Source organism: Mytilus galloprovincialis, chromosome 7 (assembly GCF_965363235.1).
Source record: "Mytilus galloprovincialis chromosome 7, xbMytGall1.hap1.1, whole genome shotgun sequence".
In the NCBI taxonomy this organism is placed as follows: Eukaryota; Metazoa; Mollusca; class Bivalvia; order Mytilida; family Mytilidae; genus Mytilus; species Mytilus galloprovincialis.
Genome location: NC_134844.1, coordinates 8,416,272 through 8,423,960, shown reverse-complemented (window position 1 = coordinate 8,423,960; position 7,689 = coordinate 8,416,272).

Sequence of the window (7,689 nt, the reverse complement as noted above, 5' to 3'; positions counted from 1 at the left end):
TTTTTCAATGATCCAAGTTTGTATATGTATATGCATTCAGGTATCGCAGTTCAAATTTATTCGTTCATAGTGTGTTAAATTCTTTTTTTGTTATTGATTTAAACCTTCCAATTGACATTTTATCGTGTGTTTTTCTATGTTGTGATGTTGTGAAACTTTTGTTTCAGAAAAAAGGAGAAGCCTAAGTTGAAGGTTTGGTACCATTAAAACGTTTAATGCCGCTGCAAATGTTCGCACCTGTCACAAGTCAGGAATCTGATGTACATTAGTTGTCGTTTGTTTATGTAATTTATTCGTGTTTCTCGTTTTTTTTTTATAGATTAGACGGTTGGTTTTCCCTTTTGAATGGTTTTGCACTAGTTATTTTGGGGCCCTTTATAGCTTGTTGTTCGGTGTTTCAGGAACAAAAATCCTTTCAAAAAATCATTTATTAGATTTAAATTTTCGCTTTAAGAAATTCTTGCGACTTAATAATCAGGTATTAAATTTTTAAAAAAAGTATGGTGGATAAGATTAGTAGTTATATGATGACCAGTCATGATTTGGTGAAAGCAATCAACAAAATGTGGTTTGCGCTTCTAACGGTCGTCAGTATATAAGACCTAAAGGGACCTTAATTGACAAAACTAAACAATCTAAAAGTGACGATGTATATACCAAAATAGATACGTAGTTTCTTAACTTAAAATTCAAGAATTGAAGTCGAATAAAAACAAAATAACACTGGCCCCAGGATCAATATTTATATTCTGTTTGTTGTTCTTAAGAATGTATCTGCTGACGATTCAGTCTCGTTGAAATTTCGTTCTAGAATTATTTCCAAAGCATTTGATACAAGTAAAAAACTTCAATGATTTTTCTTTAAAACAACAATTTTTCATATTCTTTAATATTCATCGATATTTGTTCATTACAATTTATAACTCGTACAATATATATACAATAATTACCGTCAATTAGGTGTTACAAGGAGCGAATTAAGTCTCATACAAAGAGATGGTAATGTGATGATAACGAGGGGGAAAACGCAATACAGGAAAAGGATAATGGACTTTCCCATCACGAGATAAAAGATCTAGATGATCAATAAGTATCATTCGTTAATAATAATGGTATTTAAATGGATTTTGATTTTTCAATTTTTTAATTAGTCAGGTTTATAAAAAGTATGGTTGTACCAGTTGAGTCATTCATACCACCATTATAATATCATTAAGGCTTGTATAATCCCCTATTGTTCCATCTATTTTACGTAGACCAAATTTTACAATATTGAAGAAACATTTGGTATTTCCGTTTTACCTGCTGTTCATCTCTGAAAGGTAGTAACCAATAAATGACTGAACGTATACGAAATAATTACTTTTTACTTGATTTTATTAAAGAAAATATGGAGGTGAAATGCGCGTTTGATATCGTTGTTGAGTTTAAAGTCATAAGAAACCTCAAATCAGAAAAAAAAGATATGTTTTTTTATAACTCAATGGATAGTTTTCATTATAAAACTTATGTACATATACTTTTGTCTTAGAAAATTCTTTAATTCATTCACATTTAGAAGAAGTTTACTTTATTTTAATTGCTTCCTTCTAGGAAGCAATTCCCTGACATATTGTCCGTATGCAAAGTGACCTCAGTGTGACCCATCTCGTAAAAATCCGGTGATCACAATACGCATGGATGTCCTTAAAATAAACTATTATCTGAATTTACATGTTAAACACGTGCTCAATTTCCGTGCTTTTTTTGTTGATTTTTTGTCGATTGTTGACAAACAGGTGACAATCGTTAAACTTCGGCCTCAAAACACGAACTTTAATTGCCTGCCATATTTTCACAACAACACTGACCGATTGAAAACAAAAATGACCATTATACGAAATTTACACGAAAAAAATTATAACTTCGTGCACAGAAGAGTAAGTATATGATGTTTGTATGCATTGGTTCAAGATCGGAAGAACATTATTATTCACCAGTCACTCGTTTCTTATGACTTTAAAGTGGTTGGTATTGCTAATACTGCATTTTTGTATGTAGTTTAGTGGTTTACAAATGTATCTATACTACAACATGTACAATATATGAGTGTTATTTCAATATAATGATTCTTTTTCAAATCTATGGTGTTCCTGTTTCCTGACGCCTTTATGGAAAAGCTAAAATCATTTATGCTGCTATTTGCTTTTAGATTGAAAAATTGTGGAATATATACATTTGTTTTTCGTTCATTTTTTGTACATAAATAAGGCCGTTGCGGTATGGGCTTTGCTCATTGTTGTTTGCCGAACGGTGATCTAAAGTTGTTAATTTATGTGTCATTTTGGTCTCTTGTGGACAGTTGTCTCCTTGGCAATCATATCACATCTTCTTTTGTTATATGATATAATTAAATCTATCTTGATTTCAGAACGAAAAAGAGTTTATGGTATACAAAAATTGGCATCGGGTAAAATGTTTGATTTTTTTTTTTTTTTTTTTTATGATCGTGGTACTAAAACCTGGACTTTAATTTGCAACTTATTATTTCAGTTTTGACTAACTTTATTTTAAACGATTGTTTTTTTTATATTTATTAGTTGCACAATTATATATAAATCTTAATTATGAAATGGAATGATATTTAAATATATTACCAACTTATATGTTTTATGTACTAATTGCCACTTAAAGAGGAAAGGCAATGTTTCAAAATTGTCTTCAAGAGCAGTGTATATTATTAGATGGTATGTTAGTGATCAAATACGATATGAATTTGGTCAGTAAATTTCATATTGGGTGAGAGCGAAGCTCGAATCCCCATATTGAATTTACTCACCCCTAAATAGATCGTATTAGGTCACTAGCACACCATGTAATGATTATATCTTATCGCATTTCTTCACATGGGGTATTTAGACTAGCAAACTTTCAAAGGGATGTAAAAGACTTTTATAATTAGTTTTAACATGTTGAGGAACTGCTTCCATTTGTCTATACAAAAACAAATGCTAACATTAACAACGACGTTTCGTGTTAGCTTTAAATTTGTTTTATGAATATATTTAAATCGTTTATTGTCAGTTTCTTCGTCTGTTTAAATCTTTCAGATGTCTAAACAATGGAACCTTAGGACGTAACGTGATTTTTCGTTTTTGCGACGAACAATGAGATTACCCATAATCCTTTTAAAAGATTCTGAAAAGGCGAATTGGAATGTTATAAAATGGATGTTTTACATATTCTGATTAATACTTGTAAAATGTAATATAACACAAATACCTAACTTCGAGGAAATTTAAACGGAAAGTCCCTTAGTATATGACAAAATCAAATGCTAACACGTAACCATGTATTTTTTTTCTTCGGACACCCTATATGAAATATAGATATAGTCACCACGTGTATTTAATTAACCAATCATATTCCTTTTAATTTATAGAAGGTAAGATAATGTAGTGTGTACGTGTGCTACGTCAGCAGGAATACTTCTGCAGGATTAATAAGACTCTTTAAAGAAGTTTACGGACTATGATAATAAACAGATTCACAAGTGAAAAATTTACCAAAAACTTGTAGCAAAATTTGACAAGAGTGAGAATTTGAAAAAACCAAGACTCAATGGCGTAATATATGGTAGCAAAATTTGACAAGAGTGAGAATTTGAAAAAACCAAGACTCAATGGCGTAATATATGGACACGTGATATATGGCATTAATGTCTTGAATTTTATACGTTACTTCATAATATACGTTATAAATGGAACGGAACTAATATGCGAATGTATATAATATAAAGATAAGATAAAACCGTTTGTTGCAATACGCACAAATATGCTACTGTAACAGCACATCTAAATAACAATATTATCCTATGTTACCAAAATGAAATATAAAATACTGTAACAATATATAGTTATATACAGTAGAGAACATAATAAACATTATGAACAATTTACAATGTATGGATGTAACTACGTTAATATCAAAGTTCTCAATTTTCGAATTTCATGCAAAAACACATCAAATTATGAATATAAAAAAGAAGATGTGATATGATTGTCAATGAGACAACTGTCCACAAGAGACCAAAATGACACAGAAATTTAAAACTATAGGTCACCATACGGCCTTCAACATTGAGCAAAGCCCATACCGCATAGTCAGCTATAAAAGGCCCCGATATGACAATGTAAAACAATTCAACCGAGAAAACCAATGGCCCCATTTACATAAAAAAAAATGAACGAAAAACTAGTATGTAACACATAAACAAACGACAACCACTGAATTACATGCTTCTGACTTAGGATAGGCACATACATTAATAATTTGGCGGGGTTATACATGTTAGCGGAATCCCAATAACTGTTTTTGTTTGAACTTGTAGTAATAAATACAGTATGTTAATATTTGGCAATGTAAGATAATATCTTTAGACTTATTTAAGGTAGATTCATGGTATACCGCCATCTTGGATTGAACAATCACAGTAAAAAATCGGTCTAGTTATTTGCCTAAATCTGCAAATTTGGAGACAGATTTGCAATTTGATGGTTAGACTGTTTAATAATATAAAGAAAACTTGGCAATTTATTGTATAATTCAAAATAATTAAACAAATATCATTTTATTTTGCTTTTTGAATCATTTTTTTCAAATGAGCCATTTAAGGGAAGATAACTCTTTTAGTAAAAAATTTATACTGGACAGATAGGGAATTTTTTTCTTTTTACTTGTAGCAAGAAAACAAGTTCGGTGACACCATTTTTTCTTTTTATTTTCTTAAAACATATTACAAAACCTATCTTTTCACAATTTATTTCAAAATTCTATCTCATAGATTATTTTTTATGCACACAATTGTGTTTTTCCATTAACAATCTAACCAAATTTAGGCAATTTTCAACGACTCATAGCTTGAAAAATAGCACGGTGACCCCTACTTTTTATTATATTTTTGAAAAGAGCATATTAAAATCTTCATTCTGGCTAAGTATAAGAAAATTCTGTCTCAAAAAAGATTTACTTATGATCTACCTTAAGTTTATACTGTCTACATGTTGGACAAACCATAATGAACAGGATGAAATGATATTCATTACCTATACATTGCATAGTTCAGTATTTACGAATTATATTTTCCCTTCGTTGTACCGTATAAAATTTAAAGTAATTTCACAAAATAACAAACTCCGAGGAAAATTAAAAACCGAAAGTCCCTATTAAGTGATGCAATTTGACGCTCAAACACATCAAACCAATAGTACAACGGTCATATTTCTGACTTGGTACATGCATGCTCTAAAGCAAAAAAATTTGGTTTAAACCTGGTTTAATAACAAGCTAAAACTCTGACTTGTTTGACAGTTTAATGTTCAATTTTCTGTCAGGCTTTTTATGATTATTTGCACATTCTTAACGGTTCCCTTCATTTCGCAATGATAAATTATTTTAACGATTTGGATTTCAGAAAAAAAGTGACAATAGACTGTATCCTTATTGTAATTGAACACGAACCCGGATATGTTATATGGCAAATATCACTAAAGAACAGTATATTTCAATAAATATCCTTAGAATCAATGGTGACACACCATTAATACTGAATAGATGAAAACGGAAAAAAGAAATTATTTACTTAAATCTGTCATGTATAACATACTCTGAGATGCTTGAAACATTAACGTTTATCATAAAATATTGATGTTAGCTTTATATTAAGGTCACTCGCATGTTTCTACCATATCAATATCATGCAATCTATCATTATTCACCTCTACAATTCTGGAATGTAACCAGTCGAAGCAACATAACGATAAATACATATTAAACGAATGCTACTGGATATATCGTTCACTGTACGTAACAATCAACCGAAATACATAGTGTGTCTTAATCTCAACCTTCAAGTGGATTTAAGCTTATGTTTATTTTTATATGTTGCATCTTTTCCTCAGTTGCAGATTATTCCAAAAAATCATACAGATATATATAACAAACAGACATTTGTTATATTTACAAGAAATCTACCCGAAAATATGTGTTTAATTATAGCCAATTGTGTAAAGATGTAAATATCACTGAAAATACACCTATGTCGTGTAATTGCAGTAATTCAGAATACACCTATGGACCAATTTCCCATGTTATAACAGGAGACCTTAACATCGTTCGCGACCGAGAGTTAAAATCATTCCTCAGTAAAGGACCTAAATATCGTCCCCCGTCAACTATTAACTGGAATGAGTGTCGTAATATCATCAACGATTCACTCCGCGCCTACTGTTTGAAATGGGTAAAACGGGAAAAAGCTGACAAAAAATCTTTGGACTCTTTTTTTAATTCAGTAATGAAGATAGTTGATATTCGAATACAACATTTTAAAGAACATTTTACCCTCAACAAAAACTATAAAAACCCTATTTCGCGTATCAAAAATAAACTAACAGAACTAGCCAAGGAATTTGTTTTTGTCCCGGCTGATAAAGCTGCTAATAATATCATTATTGTTTGACGTAAATTTTATATAGAGGTTCTGCAAAAGGAAATCACGAATTCACCAACATTCCAACTGACTTCATTTTCAGAAAACGACATCTGTAACAAACATAAACTTTTAGCTACTTCTTTACAAGCAGAACCAAACACAATGAAAGTCCCAACTATGTACTGGCTTCCGAAGCTGCACAAAAAACCTTACAAATATAGATTTATTTCATCTTCCAGCCATTGTTCAACTACTAAATTGTCTGTTTTACTTACTAGTACACTTGGTACAATAAAAACCTGATAATAAATTGTTCAAATAAGGCCTTTGAAAATAGTGGAATTAATTACTTTTGGAGTGTCAAAAACTCGTTGGAAGTACTTGATAAATTGCATGCATATATTGGTGATTTTGAATCTGTTCAAAGTTTTGATTTTTCTACCCTATATACCACTTTGCCTCATATTCTTATTAAGAAAAAATTCACATCCCTAATTAACTGGGCATTTAAAAAGTCGGAATGCGAGTACATATGTTCAAACTCTTTTAGATCATTTTTTAGTAGCAATAAACAAAAGAACTATGTCAATTGGACATGCTTTGATACTATTGATGCACTTGAATTTTTACTTGATAACATTTTTGTTCGCTTTGGAGATTCCGTATATCGTCAAGTTATTGGAATTCCAATGGGGACTAACTGTGCACCACTTATTGCGGACCTGTTTTTGTATTGTTATGAGTTACAATTTATGACTAAAATTAGCAAAGACCCATCAAAACAACATTTGATACAAAAATTTAACAATACTTTTAGATATTTGGATGATATATTGGCTCTAAATAATGACGACTTCAGTATGTATACTAAAGAAATTTATCCTGTAGAACTTACTTTAAATAAAGCTAATGATAACAATGACCACTGCCCTTTCCTCGATCTTGATATCTATATCATAAACGGGAAGCTTAATACAAAAATTTATGATAAAAGAGATGATTTTTCATTTCCTATTGTTAATTATCCATTTTTAGATGGTGACGTTCCCTTGTCACCATCTTATGGTGTTTATATATCTCAACTTGTACGATTCGCTCGTGTATGTAACAATGTATTAGATTTTAGCGAGAGAAATTTATGTATTACTGAAAAATTATTACACCAGGGTTTTCGATATCACAAACTGGTCAAAACATTTACTAAATTTTATCACCGGTAT